General features: G+C 38.6%; 1 long non-coding RNA gene across 1 annotated transcript in view; it reads right to left on the bottom strand.

Moving 5' to 3' along the window:
* LOC311190654 overlaps positions 1-12,753 on the bottom strand; it is an 86,832-nt gene extending 74,079 nt beyond the window's left edge. Inside the window, exon 1 of the long non-coding RNA XR_014617231.1 lies at positions 12,736-12,753. This is a non-coding gene — a long non-coding RNA (uncharacterized lncRNA). The remainder of the gene's footprint in view (positions 1-12,735) is intronic.
* Positions 12,754-18,913: the final 6,160 nt, after the last annotated feature.

The raw sequence follows: 18,913 nt of genomic DNA, 5'->3' as shown, positions 1-18,913 counted from the left end.
TCCTAATATCCAACATAAACTTCCCCTGATGAAACTTCAGACCATTTTGCCTTGTCCTGTCACTAGCTACCAGGGGGAAGAGACCAACCCCCTACCTAAAATGTGGTTGTAGAGAGCCATGAGGTCCCCTCAGTCTCCTCTTCTCCAGAATAAACAATCCCAGCTCCCTCAGCCATTCCTCATATGATTTTTCTGAACCCTTCACCAGCTTTGTAGCCATACTCTGGACATGCTCAAGCATCTCAATGTCCTTGTAGTGAGGGCCCCAAAACTGAACACACTACTCCAGGTGTGGCCTCACCAGTGCTGAGTACAGGGGAAGGATCACTTCCCTACTCCTGCTGGCCACACTGTTCCTGATGCAAGCCAGGATGCTATTTGGCTTTCTTGGCCAAATTGGGTACACTGCTGGCTCATATTCAGCCAGCTGTTGATCAGCACCCCTAGGTCATTCTCCTCCAGACAGCTCTTGAGCCACTCCTCTCCAAGCCTGTAGCTTTGCGTGGGATTGTTGTGACCCAGGTGCAGGATATGGCACTTGGCCTTGTTGAACCAGATGCAATTGGCCTCAGCCCATTGATCCTGCCTGTCCAGGTCCCTCTGCAGAGCCTGTTTACCCTCTGACTGATGAACACTGATGCCAATCTTGCTATCATCTGCAGATTTACTAAGGGAGCGCTTGACTCCCTCGTCCATGTCATTGATAAAGACAGAGAACAGAACTGGTCCCAGTACTGAGCCCTGGGGAACACCGCTGGTGACCGGCCTCCAGCTAGATGTAGCTGTTTACCACAACCCTTTGTGCCTGGCTGTCCAACCAGTGTTTCACCCAGTTCATACATAGTTTCACACTCTATCATACATAATTACACCTACTGTTCATTCCACGTAGTTATAGAATCATAGAATGATTGAGGTTGGAAAAGACCTTCAAGATCATTGAGTCCAACTGTACACCTAGCACTATCAGCCCGAGTAAGACACATAGGCTGAGATAAAGTTCAATAGGACAGAAAAAGAGGATGATAATGATGATGAACATCATCACAAAGAATACACAAAACAAGTGGTGAAAGCACAATTGCTCACCACATGAAATTGATGCTCAAAAAAAACCCTGTCCCAGTTAAATACAGAGCATGATATCATATGGTATGGTATGGAATACCATTCTGTTTGGCCAGCTGAGTCAGCTGTTCTGGATGAGTCCCCTCTCAGCTTCATTAGCACCCACTTCCTTCACATTAGCAGGGCAGCAGGAGAAGCTGAAAGGTCCTTGACTGCTTGACAACTGAAATATTAGCATGTCATGAACATTATTCTTATCCTAATTCCAAAACACAGCACTATAGCAGCTTGTAGGACAAAAGTTAGCTCTAACCATGACAAAACCAGGAGCTTACTTATCTGCTCCTCTATTCCATCACACACACCTTGGGAGCAAGCAGCTGTGTGGTGCTTAGTTGCCCACTGGAGTTAAACCACAACAGCATCTAAGATTTTCCACTAGTCTAAACAATTGTTATTTCCAGTAATAACCACTCCACAGTCACATTTGCAATAATTTTGGGGGAAGGAGGATCACTTAGGTATAAACAAATAATAATTCCTCTGTCTTCCTAAAGCAATGCTTTAGAAAAAAAGGAAGAAATACATAAACTGATTCAGCCAGACAACAGTTTTAAAAACTAATTATTTTTATTGAAAAGCAGAAATATGGCCTTAAAAACCAACAAAAATACATATGTTGAGCTCAGCAGAGAGATAATTATTTTGAAGATACTTTCTTCTTATTAAGAAGATTAACCTGAATATTTGCATCTTGTATTGTGAAAAAAAGTGATTACATCAGGTGCACAGAAAATGGTATATTGACTAGGAGTAGATCAAGATATCCCTGTATTTGAAGGAAATCAATAATCCTCCCCCCTCCCAACAAATTTACCAAATCAAATTACTCACTGACTACTTCTGCCCTACATGAGAAAACCGATGTTGACTATAATTAAGAAAAGAGGTGTCATGAATAAGAAAGGATTTTTAAAAGTGTCCTCTTAGCTTTCTTGATTTCAAGTGGAGTTAGATATTTGAGTTTGTATGCAAATCAGACACTCTGTCATTTGCAAAACAAAGCCTGCAACATTTTTAAATTAGGTTTTGGGTCTTTACTAAAGATTTTTAAAATGTTACATGATAAAGTAAATGTCAATGGATGGTAATGAGCTATACCCTTTTTTCTGTGGAAACATCTATATCTTAACAACAAATATTTTCCTTTAGCCTAAATTAATTCAGCTCAAAATGTTATGGAGGCATAAGTAATTCAGTCTGTTTTTTAAAACAGGACCTTTCCTCATACCTCTCTGCAACCTTACTGAAAATGCTTATTGCTACTTTTATATTTAAAAGAAAATATCTATTTTATACAGATGTGGAACATGTTAAACATTGTAATAACATTGTAACAGTAGCTGAAGAAGGACAAATGATCCTTGAGGAGAAGGTTCATTAATAATTAATTAATTCTATAACTCTTTACTCTGTCTTGCTTTGATCACAAGAAAAGCTTGAGACATTTTTTCTTAAAAAAAAAAAAAAAAATCCATTCACCAGGTCACACTGATTTATGAATTCCTGCATTGTTAAAATCCTTTTTGATTGAATATTTTTTTCAACAAAAAACCCAAACAACCAACCCTCACATTTACATATCACGTTTGTCTCCTAAGACATCGGGAACACTTAACATGTTCCTCCAGTCAACTAAATGTACTAGCACTGAATACATTTCTGAGAAGACCTTCTTTAACAGGAGCTCAAACCCCATCTGGGTGGTGGTTTTTTGAAACTTTTTTTTTACAGCTTTGATAATAACACCTCTCTTATGATCCTGAAATCACCCAAGGTAATTGAGGCAGTGATAGTATCAGACATCCTATTTTAGTCACTTGTCATTAATATTACAGTCAAAAAAGAACAAGTTACTATATTTTTTAAAATACTGCATCCTGTTGAAATTACACCCATTTAAAGGCAAAATAGTAATTTTTTTTAAATCTGATATAATAGAAGGTCTGCTTGCAGATTTTTGGCCTGAACCTGGTCATATTGCCCCAGCCTTGCAGCTTCATAGGGGCAACTGTTTTTACTTTACCATTTCTACATTTGCCACTCTGGATCCTATTTATATTTCAGGTATCTGAAAATGATAAATAGTTGTACTGGTCAGTTTTACCTGTAGATGGACCATAGTTGTGGCTGTGGGATAATCTAAGTGTCTCACAAATCCTCAAAGAGCAGGTCACTGTTAGAGTTCAATCTACCTTTGGACAGTAGCAATAGAAGGAAACTATACGAGTGAAATACCTTTTTTTCAAGCCTTTCATGGAGGGTGAACTTTGATGTATTCAGACTGTGTGAGAAAAGGCAACTCCTGCCAACAAGATTAAATTGAAGTGAATGAATTTAAAACCTCAGTTTTAACTTTCTGCCTATTTACATACCACATGGAGTTTAACGATTAGCAAATTAGACACAAATCATGTGCAAATCAATGCAAATTGCTGGTTCACACACACAATGTAAACTTCATTTTTCATGTTGGGATATAGCCAGTTCCTAGTTAACAAGAATATGGATTTCAGATCTGGGGCAAATGAGCTTCTACATCACAAGCCAGAACTTCCCTCTTCCACCTTCCCTCCCTCCCAATTCCTCCACTTGGCACAAAACCATCAGACTTCTAATTCAATCCACATATTTGCCTTATGTCAGACTTCATGTAGGCAGGTAATAACTTTTAGAGTCATTAAATTAGGCTATGCTTTGTCTAATTTGTGCTCTTTGGTTAGAGCTTTGTGGTCACTTACTCTAATTAGAAATGCTTGGTTTATTAACAGAAGATATATATACTTTGGAAAGCCCCTTGAGATTACCAAATTATTTATAGATCCCTGCAACTTTTGTTTTCTTGACTTCTGTACTATGTCATATATAACTACTCTCAACTGAGTTGTCAAAAGCCCTTTGAGCTCATCCTCATAATTAAAAATGAACATTGCATTCACTGCTTCTCCAGTGACACTTTTTATTTCAGAGGGGATCTCCCTTTCCCCAGAAGAGATTACATACAATCAGAATCATAGAATCGGACAAGAGTTGTCTCTGGAAGTGACCTTCAGAGGTCAGTTCTGCAAACTCTTGCTAAAAGCAGAAGCAACTTCAAAGATAAATCAGATTCCTTGGGAGAAGTTTGGGGGAAGTTTTTTACAGAGAGTGAGTGGTGAGGTGCTGGAACAGGCTGCCCAGAGAAGTGGCGGATGCCCCGTCCCTGGAAGTCGTCAAGGCCAGGTTGGATGGGGCCCTGGACAGCCTTGTGTAGCTCCAGGCCTGGAGGTTGGTGTCCCTGCCTGTGGCAGGGGGGTTGGAGCTCTACGATCCTTGGGGTCCCTTCCAACACAGACCAGTCTATGATTCTATGATTCCATGGAGCTTGTGCAGCTGAGTTTGGAACCATCTGCAGGGTCTGCAGTTCCACTACCCACCTTACCTGGGTAGTACCCATTACCCTGCTCCTGTGTATAAACACTCTGATGGGGGGAAACTCCATTTGGAGTTTCCATTGTGGAAACTTGCAGCCTTTGCCTCTTAACCATTCATCATACAACCCCAAGAAGAGTCTGTTTCTTTCTTCTGTGTACCCATAGGCTGTGGAAGGTTGTAACAATTCCCCTTGCAACTTCTCTCATCCCATCCAGAAGTACCCTGTGCTCCAGCCCCACACTCTGCCATACTCACACCAGTTTCTCATCTTTGGGTGATTTCTGCAAGGTCCCACAGACTACTCAGTATCAGATAAAATATATGACTACTGTCCACTAGTCTGCTGTTGCTAATTATTTGTGAAGTCTAAATAAAAAACTTCTTATGCAGTTACTAACAATATTTTTTCTCCCTATTAATAAATCTGCCTAAGAGAGACCTTTCTTAGAGGCCAGGTGGAGAAGGACACCTGGAAAACAAAGCGTTTCTCATCCTCAAATTGACTGTGTTTCAGACAAGGAAGATCAAAACAGACAAATCAAAGGAATGTGCCCACTGACAACATCCAATCCTTAAAACTCCAGTCTATCTCACAGAAAATCTCAAAAAAATGTACACCCTGCAAAAACTGAACTCCAACCGTTGCTGAAGTCACAACATTCATTTAAACTGTCTTAGGCTGGAGCGTCTAACTAGTCATGAGCTATTTCAATCCCTACCAATGTGAATAACATAAGCAATCAAAGAAATATGTCTTTTCTGACATGACCCCTGATTTATGCATAAAGAAAAAGGAGATGCTGACCTTGATTAACATCATGCTGCTGAATTTGATATGAGAGATCCCATGGAATATGGATTCAAACATCTGGGGACATGTAGAGCCTTTATTTTCTTCCCTTCATTTAGCACCTATAGAAACTAAGATACGATCAAAACAGAGTACATTGTGCAGGCTGCATCCATAGTTTTCTGTTCCCTATGAATGTGTAATTCTTACCTTTTTTTGTGTTAAGAAATAAATTCTCATATATCCAAGGCTCAAGAGGAAATGCCTGATAAATATCCATTGTAATGTGCATGCAGGATGGCAGAGTTAAATTTAGGCAGGTAACTGCCAGTAAACATTTTGTGGATCATAACCTATCTAATTTCTTTAACCTCAATAAATGAGATATGAAGAATTAAAAAAAAAAAACCAAGAAAAAGAAAAAAGGAGGAACTTTAGCCTTAAGACTCAGCCTTTAATCAGAAAGGTGTTTTAATGTAGCAGTACTGGCACTTTTCCAAAACATACTCAAATTTATTAATTGTAAGTTTTTTTAATTATTAAAATTGACACCTATCCCATGAAAAATTTTTGCAGCTTGCTCCTTTCCCAGCTTATACTTCTCCCATCTATTGCTGATTCCTTTGCTCCCTCCCTTGCTGCCCAAAGATATTAACTCTGTTATGCTCATGGTTTTATATGTATAAAACACCAGATATCAGTGAGCATTTTCTGACCTTCTATTTCTTACAGAAGTCTATCCATTATTCTGTGGCTTCAGACAACCAGACACTATTCATATTTTTTAGACTTCAAGATCATCCACCTGATGTGTCAAACGTTTTAAGAGGCTTAGCCTGCAAATTTACAGCATGCTGAAATTTCAGAAAGCAGTTAGAGTCTGAATCTAAGTCCAAAAACCTCTATACATAATTGTAGATGTGTAGTGACCTCTCTTATGAGCCCCAGATACAGTCAAAGAGACTATGGTTATAGCTATATTCTAAATTCAGTACTCCTGCTATCACTTACAGCCCCGAAAGTTAACTGCAGTGGAAAGATATGCAGCTGTAGGGTCTGAAAAACAATAGCTGATTGCAAGCTGTTGGGAATGACCTCAGCAACATCCTGACTCCTAAATCATGCTCTGAATTTGCTTCATAGAAAGCTTGTTAGCAAGTCAGGGTCCAGGTTCAGGTCACCATGTGGTTGTAAACTATGATCAAGGTCCTGGAGGTAGCAAAGGGGAGGCACATAATGGCTACTGATTTTAACAATAGCTAGAAAATCTACAGTGTGTTGTGCAAGTGAACAGGGAGTTACTTGCAGCTTTTGTTGCTTAAGTCACTTTTGAAAGCCTACCCTCCTGCACATACCCACTTTTGAAACCACCTTGGTGCTTTGGGTTCAGGAATTAACCTACATGGGGACCATAGTGACAGCCAGGAGGCTTCTTCATTTACAGCCTGCACTTGAGATTTTTGCCCCTGTTGGAGTATATAACAGAAACTCATTAAATGAGGTGTCAGAGTAATTTATTTTGTATCTAAAAATACAAAACAAGTAATAAGTTCTGTGTCTTATTTCTACCATGTGATCAATCCAAGAGGGAGACCTTTTTCTTCAGAAATCAGAATGTACCATCATGAAGACTGCATGCTTTTACCTCTGAAACCATATGGATTCACAGAATAAGCAAAAGGGTTGTGTGCTGGTTTGGTTTTTGTTTTTTTATTCTCTCTCCTTTCCTTCTCTTAACCTCTTAATACTGGTCATTGTGAAGGAAGGTTGAGCGCTAAACTGTATCCATGTAGTACTGCTATACAGCAGTACCTAGGTCTGGGTTCAGTGCTTCTATTGAATAAAAATAAGCTGACATAAGCTGGACAATAAAATGGCTGTGTTTGTGCTGTCACAGGTTTTGAAGTGCTGTTGAGTTCGAGCTGTGATCAGACTGAAGTTTAACAAAATAAAGCAAAGAACACCATCCCCCCTCCCCGTCATCACCCAACCCAAAACCAACTCTCTCTGGCTTTGAATGGATGCTATTTTTCACTGGTAAACTTGTGCTTTTCTTCTGTGTGTTCATTCTGTGCACTTTTATCTGCTTCCAGGATTGCTTCATTGTAAAGATGAAGACAAGTCTGATACTGCTCTGAGCCATACTTCCTTTCAAAGGATCTATCAGGCAAAGCCATTGCTTTCTCAGCTTCTGCAGAAAATTCATTCCAAATATATATCTCATCTTAAACACATTTGCCTTTTTTTTTTTTTTTTTTAAAAATTTTAAATACATGTCTCTTTCTCCAAGTAAATGCAGCTTCTGTTGTAGCTCAGATGTAGAGCCTTGGATGTGAAGCAGGGAGAATCATGATCAGACTTTACAGGACATCATGACTTTGAGTGTGGCTTTCATTCCAATTTAGTTGCTTTTCCTACCTAGATTTTCTTTTAATCTTTCCAACAGGCATCACCTCCAGACAGTTTTTCAACCACGTAGTGATCTGTGCAGGGTATTTTAATGCTATCTTTCCCTTGATATGATATTCATTAATAGTCTCATACCAATGCGGTATTTGGGCACAAAAATTGTTTCACTTGACTGCAAAGTCTCCAATGTGAGCCTTTCTGTTGTCATTGCAGATACAGCAATTTGATTCTTTTCCAGTTTCCCATCTCTCCCAGGAATGGAAGAGCAGGGGTTGAATTTTACCTCATGCTCCTAATGACTGTAGGAAATCTCAGCAAGCATTGGAATGAAATAAACTTGGGGAAGAATTGTTAAAATGATTTAGATTGGAAAAGACTTTTAAGATTACCAAATCCAACCATTAATCTAGTACTTCTAGGCCCATTAAACCATGTCCCTAAGCCCCACATCTACATGTTTTTTAAATACCTCCAAGGATGGTGACTCAACCACTTCCCTGTTCCAATGAATTACAACACTTTCAGCTAAGGAATTTTTCCCAATATCCAATCTAAAGCTTCCCTGGTGCAACTTGAGGCTGCTTCCTCTCATCCTATTGCTCATTACTTGGGAGAAGAAACTGATCCCCACCTTGCTTTTTGTAGCAAATTATAAGGTCTCCCTTCAGATTCCTTAACAACCCCAGTTCCCTCAGCCGCTCTTCATAAGACTCATTCTCTAGACCCTTCACCAGATTTGTTGCCCTTCTTTGGACTTAACCCAGCACCTCAATGTCTTTCTTGAAGTGAGGAGCCCAAAACCAAGCACATGACTCTAGGTGGAGCCTTGTTGCAATCACTTAGCCTTTAGATGTTTAGTTAACCCTGTAGACTTTTTTTGTTGATTGGCTTCAACACAAAGGTGGACTGAGATACAGGCTGGTGTCTGCAACTGGTAGCATTTGATTGTGTTGTTGTTATTTAGATGAAAAAAAAAATGGAGCTAATGGCATTGATTTAAGGTTTGTGATTTTAAAGCCAGGCAGAGTCTAGGGATGGGTGGTTTCTAGTGCAGTCAAATCAAAACAAATAATAGTTAAGGAGCTATACAAACTGTTTTAGTTATTGTCATATCATTACATGGTTTCTATTTCTGACAAACATTACTTACATTTCAGAGCACTTTTTTCCTCAGCTTTCCATATGTCAGCTGCTATCAAAATGCACTAGAGTTAAGTAGAAAGAAAATTAAAATTCCTCTCTTCCTAGTCTCTGATCTTTAGGTGCCCAAAGAAAATCCCTGATGCTATGCTAAATGTGCATTTCTACCCACAACTCTAGGACAACTGTACTGCTTCCAAGCATTATCAGAGCACTGGAGGACTGCAGCCTCAGCCCTGCAGCAAATAGCAAACCCATACCTTTTGCAGACATTGTTTCAGTCAAAACAGAGGAATTGATGTTGGGATCAAGATTCTCCTAGTTCATGTAAGTGTTAAATATATCAGTCTCTTTGGAGAGGTAACAAGCTGTTCTATAGTGTCAATAGGCAGTGTTTAAAAGTAGTATCATGGGGAAATCTGGCAGAGGTGTAACCTTCTGGATGATTATTTGGGCTCTCTAATGCCAAATTAAGTTCAGATCAGTCATCCCATGCAGGTACAATCATAGAATAGTTTGGGTCGGAAGTGACCCTTAATCATCTAGTCCACCTTTCACTCCTTTCACTCAGTCAGGTTGGTCAAAACCCTGTCCAACCTGACCTTGAACACTTCGAGTGATGGAGCATCCACCACTTCTCAGAGCAACCTATCATCATTGACTGTCTATGCAACCTAAAAAATACATTTCAGAACTTGAAACCAAGACAAAGCCAACTTGATCTGTAATTTTTCCTAAATAAGCATAAAAAAAGCATTTATATGTTTTTTAGTGACCCTATCTCAAGGTTTTGCTTATGTTCTCCTAGCACAAGGATTTCCTTAATCTAGTACGGCAGCAAAGTATCAGAAAAGCACCTCATGCTAAATCAATGCTTATTGGATAATTTAAACTCCACAGCAGCATTCCATGAAGAGGTGCAAAATTTTGTTCATTTCAAAGATGGCAATTTTTTCATTACAATCATACAATACCTGAAAAACTATGTTTAAGGAAATACAGTATTACATGTGCCTTTTAGAACAGCTACAAAGACCATTTTCAAAGGCAATAATGCACCATATCAATCATTAGCCTGAGAAGTTACATGAACACATAATCACACAGTCTTTAAAGTTTCATAAGAATGAACAAAAAATGCTCCTAAATGGGAGTTTAAAGCCAGTTTCAGGTCATAAGGAAGAAGGCATCCATCCAACATACTTCCCTTTCATCTAAAACTAAGCTCTGGGGAGCATGAATAAACACAAAAAGGACAAAGTGCTGAAGCTATTGCAGTTTTTAAAGAAAAAAATATGGGTTTTTTTTTTTTAATTAGCAGAAAGAATATTATTCTGGAGTTCTCTTGACCTATTATGGAAAATGGTTTCTGAAAATTCTGGTAAGTGGTAGGTAGTATAGTGGGCATAGTGCTAGGTAAAAGAAATCACTCACTGTAATTAGCAATATAAATGCAGATTTCAACAAGTGAGTGACAAGCAATTGCTGAAGTTAGATGTACTTGCAGTCTTAAATTCAGATTGTAATATGAGACTACGAGACAGCTACAGCATGTTAATGTAAAAAGCTACTCAAAAAGTTAAGATGAAGGTTAAGACCTACTTTGAATATGTACACTTCAGCTTCAAATTCTTTGCTGGATACAAATAGAAGGTTTACTTACACTATAGCTTTACAGTTCCTTTTCTCATGTGTAGGAAAAAGCACTAGTACCAAGCTCATGCTAATAGATTGCAGAGAAATAAAACCAAAGCCAAAGATGATCTACTTTGCTGAGAAACTAAGGGTTTGATACCAGTGGGAATTTTATTTTGGGCAGATTTATACCATGCAGTCAGTAAAGCACTGAGTTTGCAAGACTATGCATATGTGAGCACAAAGTGAAAATTTGGCCTTGTAATGATCATCTGGCTCAGAGTTCCACATACAGGTTTTGGCAATGTTTAGACCATCAAGTAACTCATGGGAGGTTGGAAAGAGACTCAGCCTTGGATTGCCTTGAGATCCCATCTCTGCAGAGACAACTCATGGGGAGATGTGTAGATAGCTCAGACTTGAGTTGTCCTAAACAGGGCAGTGCTGTGTAATTCAATGAACATAAAGCCTCACAAGCACTTACAGTTTCTCTCATCTTGGTGCAGCCTGAAAGTCAGTAAGTGAAGTTTCTGTCCTATCATTTGGATATTAATGAAAATATTTATTAGTACCACATTAGGACATATTTCTGAAGAGCCTCATTTTATTCATGCTTCCCTTTCTGTCTGTGACACATAGTAAATACTCACTGAAAATTTATCTTTAACCAGCTTTGCACCCCACGAATAGTAATTTTATATACACTGGGGATTCACAAGTTTATTGTTATTTCCCCTGGGTAGAAGTATGGGTCCTGGAAGACAGTACTATTAGAAACAATGGTGGTGGATGGTACCAGTAGTGATAGTGACCTGGATCAGACTTGTTTGTCAGAATGTTTTGTATTAAATATTGCTGTTTCTTCCAGCTGTTACCTCCTCTAAAGGAAAAAAAAAAATATATTCTGAGAACAAAGCATACAGCAGCCTAAGTTCATCAACTGAAACCAACCCAAGTACTCGCTTCTTATACCTCTTGCAGAAAGAGAACTTACTGTTACAGATGCTAATTGATCTAATTGCATCTTCCCTTTCCAGAATGATATGCAGAAAATTATTAGTCTTTTAAGCCTTTTCCTCCCCTCTCCCCCTACCTGTAGATATGGTTTCCTCTACTCCACAGCTTCATTAATTTTTCCTATTAGTAGTAATAAACCTCATTAGAGCATTATCTCATTACCACACCCAAAGACTACAATATAACTTTTCTATTGGCTTCATCTTTTCCAGGTCTACCCTTACCATCAGTCCTGAATCAACAAGATTATTTTCAATTTATTTTTTTTTAATAATACATTTGAACTCTTCCTTAGTTTCATTACTCAATTAAGCTCATCTGTACTCCAATATACTTTGTGTCCTTCCACTGCTTTGAGCAACTTGTACTTATATTTGTAATACCACTGGGGCCAAGAACTGAAGGGGAAGAGTGGAGAAATCTTCTATGAAGGATCAGGATGAAAAATTTTTCACACCGGTCAATGAAAATTAACAGATTACAAATTAACACTGTGAAACACTCCTTTTCCAGCTGAATAATCACTGTAGATTAATTATATAGAGACTGAAAATCTTAATATTTGAGAGGTAAAATGGCTTCCAAATTACAACTTTGCCTTTAAATTTTAGGACTTTTTTGTGGTTATTTTGGTGAGGTGGTTTATTTGTGTTTGTTTTTTTTTTTTTTATTTCTAAGGCCTTTAAAGAATTAAGACCTGTTTTACATGAGCTGATTCAATCACTCTTTGTTCTGGACAAATTAGCATAGTGCCAGTATTAATGATATATGTTTATTAACACAAGCAGTTACATAAACCTCAATATAAAATGCCTACTGACCTCACATTTTCTGTGGGCTAAAGTTCCTGACATTTCTGTCAAATACTACTTTACCCCTCCCAAAACATATCTTTATCTGTGTAGGCTTTTATATTTCACCTTACAAGGATCCAGCCAAATAGAGGCATTTAAGTGGAATCACATTAGAAACAAAAACCCAGAAAAAAGGTTGCTAATTCACTGGGCTTTTCTTAGATCTACAGATTTTCAATATAGTTAGAGCTGACCTTGAAACTTTCTCTCAGATTTGTGGCCTAAGAAATAATGGCAGAAGTGCTGATAGACTAACTAGTGTTTTGGGATATGAATCTTTGTTGAGTTTACTCCCAGTAGCAGTATATCATTCTGTATCTGAAGTATTACTTATTTTAGTACTCTTACCTCTGTCAGCACTGTGAGTAGTTATCTCCCTCCATATCATTAAGGGAGAAAAATCCTGTAGAGTGGCAGGAAACAATTTACACTTTGGAACAAGAAAAAAAAAAAAAAGAGAGAAAGATAACACAATCTGAGTGAGAGTCATAAACTGTGTTGCAGTGAGAAAGGACTGTAGTCTCAAAAACTGACTGAAAACAAAACAAGAGTCTGTTATTACTTCACTATTACAAGAGATTAAAACAATCTTACAATGCTCCAAGGAGTTCTTTTTTTTTAAATTTATTTCCAAATTACCATTTCCAAATAATTCAAGCAGAATACTGATTACCTTACTGATTTTGTCAGAGATGGAATACAAGAGTTAAAACTAATATTTTCAAGTTTTACAGCATGAAATCAGGTCATTTTAGTAGCAGGTGATACGTTCAACATCTTTTCAAACTATATCACTTTAAAATTCTGAGTGTCAAATTCTCATGACAACAAAAGCACCTAAGTTCAGTTTAATTATTGGAACCAGACCATCAAAAGAATATTATCTATTTATGCACAGCTATGTCATCAGACAAACTGTTATCAGACCATCATTTATTGAAAAAGAACAAAACTAAGAGTAATAATTTTTTATATCCTAGGAATCAACTGCTTGCACCAGAGCTCCATGTAGTGATGTAAAGTTTCACCTCAGATTCTGCTGGCAAAAAAAAAAAAAAGCAACTCCCCAAGATTATATAGAACCTAAAGATTTTACAGAATTTTTGGATGCTTATAAGGTAGGTATTTGCCATTTAAAAAACACACTAAGATCTCTGACACTCAGCAGACAAAGAAGCAACAGCTCTGCTACAGAAAGGTTAGAAAGATCTTTGTTTGTCTCAGTTCTCAGTATTAGTCTATTCTGGCATATTATGTCCAGTGCTTGTTTGAAGACACAATATTGAAATGTACCTTTAAAAAAAATGGACCAGGACATAGAAAATACATTGCAAGCTGCACATCAAGATGACAAACTAGGACAACTTAAGGAGGACATGGAACTGCTGGAACAGGTCCAGAGGAGGGCTACGAAGATGATTTAGAGGGCTGGAATATTTCTCCTCCGAAGACAAGCCTGGAGAAGAGAAGGCTGCAGTGAGATCTTATAAAGGTCTTCCAGTACCTGAAGGTTGGCCTACAAGAAAGCTGGGGAGGGATTTTTTAAGAGGGCGTGTAGTGATAGGATGACGGGGAATGGTTTTAAATTGGAAGGGGGTAGATTTAGATATTAGTAGGAAATTCTTCACTATGAGCACTATGGAACAGGATGCCCAGGGAAGTGGTGGATGCCGCCTCCTTGGTAGTGTTCAAGGCCAGGTTGGATGGGGCCTTGAGCAGCCTGATCTAGCAAGAGGTGTCTCTGCCCATGGCAGGGGGGTTGGAACTTGATGATCTTTAAGATCCTTTCCAGCCCTAACCATTTTATGATTCTATGAACTTCAAAGCAGCCAATTTTCACAAAACCCTAGGAGAGTAAAGAGAACATGCTTTTAATCAATAAACCTGTCTGACACATTGCCAAAGACATGTTTTGGACTTCCTGAGGTTTTGAGAATGATCTGTAAACATTTTGCTACAAAAGTTTATTTTTAAAACCTATAACAATCTAAATACATGGAGAAAAGAATCAGAAACACTTGAAGTACTTCTGCAGATGAAGTAGGATAGGAAAAGAATTAGTTCCCTGAAGCTGAGACCAAATTGACCAAGCATATCTCAATGTTCTCCTACTCATGAGAGCCTGCCCTGGGCATCTGGAGCAAAGGACCAAATCACCACCCAGGATACTCACACACTGACTGAGCTGGAGGGGAGGGAAAGAAACACAAGGTCTCATAGTCCCTGCCAGTGACTTGGGCTGTGAAAGGATTCTGAAAATAATTGCAGCTGTTGCAAAAAAAGTTAATAAAATCAAATTTACTGTCATAAGGCACAGCCACCAGTCTGCCAGGCAATGTATGGTGCTGCATAGATGCTCAGCCCAGCATACATGTCAAGGAACTGTGTGACTATCTAGGAAACTACTACTCTTATTAGCATGTGCATGGCAGAAAAAGCAATTGCTAGCAACACTTAAATACACACATCATGCAGTAGGGGTAAAGGGAAAAGGTGTCCTCTAAATAAAGCTGGGCAAAGTTACATATAATATTAGAATGGGGGGGAAGGAGGGGTGTGAGAATGGAAAGTGGGGAATGCACCCACCTTCTTTTACACAGTTGATAGTACTGTAGTTCACAATATAATGTCCTCCATCTCTTTTTCTAGCTAAATTTAGGGAAACTGAATTCTGTCCTACTCCTGCACATTCATTTAGTTCCAGCAGTCAAATAAGGTTTCAAACATTTCAAAGCACAACTTTTAACTATACTGTACCATAACTAATGGGGTAAGACCATTGAGGTAAAGCAGATAATAGTCTGCAAGCACAAAATAACTGCTTTGCCAGTGAACAGGCTGTTGAGTCAGGACCCAAGAGCATCAAGTTTTACTTTTTCTTCTGCAGGTGGCCTTGGGCAATTACTTTCCCTCTCCCCCACCTCTGCAAAAGAAAATGATCTGCTTCTATCAAGTGCTGCCAAACTGCAGATATTCTGTGACTGTAGAAGTCATGTAGCCAGGTAATGACATCTACTTAACTGATCCTTATCTCCAAAAGCAAATACTCTTTTGCCATTAAGAAAAAACAATAACCTGGAAAAGGCACCAACAAAGAGGCTTTATTAATATGGAATTAAGATTACCTTTATGCTCCTGAAGTTTGTCAGAAGTACTCTGCCTGCTAGGGAAGACAAATTACATGGCAATGTCACCTTAACTCTGTGCTTATGGAGAAGCTCAAACACTTTGTGCTTGCAGATTACATGCTTTTTAATGGAGTAGAGTGCCCATGATAATTACTGATTCTCTTTTGAATTCCCTCTTCCTTGAAAAGGGAGAAGCTGTCCAGCTGAACCTACTGAAAGAAGTGCCAGTCAGTCGAAGTCCCTGGCTTTTTCCTAGGATCACCTTCACCAATCTGTCATGAACCAGTCACTGTTACCCCATGCTGTGCTCTCCTGCCTACCACTGAGCCTACCAACTGCAAAAGCATCACACTTTGCAGGGTCAGTGGCAATACGCAGTCTGACCACCCAACACTGACCAGCACCTTCAAACACACACGAACACAGAGCATGACCAGTAGCTGCTGGCACAGCTTTCCTCATCTCACACAAACGCTGTTTGTCACTCCCTCAGCCTCTGTTACAGCTACTTGGGGCAAAGGAAAAGCAGCTTTGTGACTGCAGGTAGACACCAGAAATTATCACTAGTACTGGGTGTAGAAAGTGTCTGCATGACATTAGCATTTATCATTTGGGTGTTTTCTTATTGTCAAACATCTGGGTATCATTCCTGGTGTTCTGCAAAGGCAGATAAAGCCAAGAACAATCTACCTAAACTCTACCTAATGAACTTGTATTAGCAAATAAAAGAACCAGTCTGTGCTGTGCTCTTTTAAATTTAAGGTTTTAATTTTTTTCTGATAAGAGCAATGGCATTAAAGCAATGTACTGAGAAAGTGGAATTCACAGTTATAATCAAAATTGCATTTTTATTGGTAAGCTAGAAAAAGAACAGAGTCTATAATATCATATTGTTGGTGTGTTTCCAGATTCACTGCTTATTTATTTCCCAAGAGCCTAGGACATTTTTACTTTTATCAGTAAAAAAGCAACAACTTCTCTCAATATCTTCCAGGTCACAGAATGTCCAAGTTGAGGCCATCACATGTTGGGATTTTTATTTGAGGTGATTTGTTACCACTGGGTTTTTTTTGTTGTTGTTGGCTTGGGGGGGATGGGGGGGACGGAGTGGGGGCAGGTGCAAAGAGGGAGAAGGAACAGCATTTGAGAAAGAATTGTATAACTGAGACTACATCCTCTAACTGTCAGTCAGCAACTCCTCAGCAACAAATTCTACATCCAAGATAATCAAATTTAAATGAAGAATTAATTAGCCAGTTTAATTGGGGAAGGAGGGGGGGGGGGAAGAAAAAATCCAAATGCAATTATTCCAACTTTCAGGAATTAAATATTGAGCCATAGTATGATTTAAGGTATCCTGTTCCAGTTTCACCCTGGTCACATGCACTTCAAGAGATTTATATGAAAACCAGTACATAATCATTAGCAATTTGTCTTCATCCATCAAAAAACCATACAAGTCTCATTCACATCAAGGGTGATGTTTCTGTAGTTCTTTCCATCTATGCAGCTGACAACTGTCATGTTCTGGAGCTTTAAACTGCATAAAGGCTTCACTGATACTGTATCTAATGGATTCACACACTTCTGCATTCACATTAATATTTACTGCTAATTATTGTTGTCAATACAGAGTAAGCAAATGAATTGTGGGATCCATCTGAATTTCTGAGTGAGGCCAACACTTCATAGCAGTATCTTAAAACTTCAATATGTCCCATGAAGCTTTATCAGCCTCATGCCATGCAGCATAATGAAAATAAATGCCAAAGGCATTAAAAACACACTCCTGCACTTCTCTTTGAAAAACTGGCTCTATGATCATATTATAGCATTGAATGTAACTTTGAACTTCAAATATTTTTAGTTTCTGTCTGCGTGTATGAGTGTATTGATAAGATAGTGAAACATAAAAATAAGATATAACTGAACAGCTTTCCTCTATGTGCAGCTACGCAAGTTGAAAAGATCAAAATCAGTAGCTGGAGTAAAGCAGCCTCAAAATCACAGTTTATGAAGGTCTTATGGGGAGATTATTGCATTACCTCCAGTACAGAAGAGATACCGATCTGATTTAAACTGATTCCAAATCCATTTGGACTTCAGAATAGTTTGGAATGATCTGTTTTGCTCCCTTTTGCTGCAAGAGCTCATCTTTAAACACATATGATAAATAATAGCATTTCAGAGAGGCATAAAATACCAACCAGCCCACGGTTTTTTTTTTCCCTGGGTGGAATCATCCCTACCTAACTCTTGACTAGAGCCACCCACCGCGGAAAAGAAGCGGTGATGTAATTTGGGCAACATCCTCCAAGCAGCCCATATAGCACTTGTCAGGGACCACACAAGGAATCCTGCACTATGGCATGTCCTACCTGTGACCAACAACTCTGGACCACGCCCATGCCTTTAAACACAACATGTGCTGTCTATCATGTGATGCTGTGCTCTGGTAAAGTACACTCAATAGGGCCTGGATATTTACAGGAGATGATAGGGATCCAAGACTGGGCTGGCCACTTAAAGCAAGCAAGGGCAGTCAAACAAGTTAATCCAATTTTAAGAAAAACAAACAGAAAACTACAGCACATCAAGGTTTTAAATTGAAACATCTTGAAGCATACATGTTATCCAGTATTTCCTGTCAAATTCAATGAAGTTTAATCACTAGCTCTCACCTAATTAGCTTTCTCTTTCATAACTCATTTTTCCTCACTTCAGTTCCCAAATCCTGCAGCAGAGAGAGATCTATCAAGTGGGTAATGGCTGACATGCTTTCAGCTAGGGGAAGCAGTGTCAGATATGTGTTACTGATCCTCACACAGATTTCAACTGCCAGCTCACCTTAAGAACACTTCAAGAGTAAAGTTCACTTGCATTAAGTTTATTAATCTAAAATTGACTGCTGAGCTGAATGTATTAGTGCAGTAAAAAAAGCAAGTGATCAAAACAGAACAATGATGTTTCCTTCTCTTCTTTAACAAACACAGCAGCCTGCTAAAACCATTCCTGCTGAAGCACTTCTTATCCTGAGAGGTTCACAAATAGCAGGTTTTATCCTCTACGCTCACAAGTGGCAAGGTGGTGAGTTTTCAGATTTCACCTTTCCAGCAAGATAATTTTCCTTAGTGATTCAGCATTTTGGTATTTCATTTTCTCTCAAAAAAGGGGAAAACAATGTCTAAGGGGAACACACAGGCACACAAATTTTTGGAGACAAATTAGCTAAAAGGGTCAGATGCTTTCTGTTGTGCCATGGAAATGATCACAGTAGCTTTATTTAGTTGTAGTGCAGCTTGCAGTTTGTCCATTAGAACTGACTTGCTCTTAATTACATTGACTTTAGAAAGCTTTGATAAATTATGATAAAGGTTTCAAACAGAGAAACGATTATA

Source organism: Gallinula chloropus (assembly GCF_964237585.1).
Source record: "Gallinula chloropus genome assembly, chromosome: 4".
In the NCBI taxonomy this organism is placed as follows: Eukaryota; Metazoa; Chordata; class Aves; order Gruiformes; family Rallidae; genus Gallinula; species Gallinula chloropus.
Note: the sequence above shows the minus strand (reverse complement) of the source record. Positions and strands in the feature narration are given on the sequence as shown.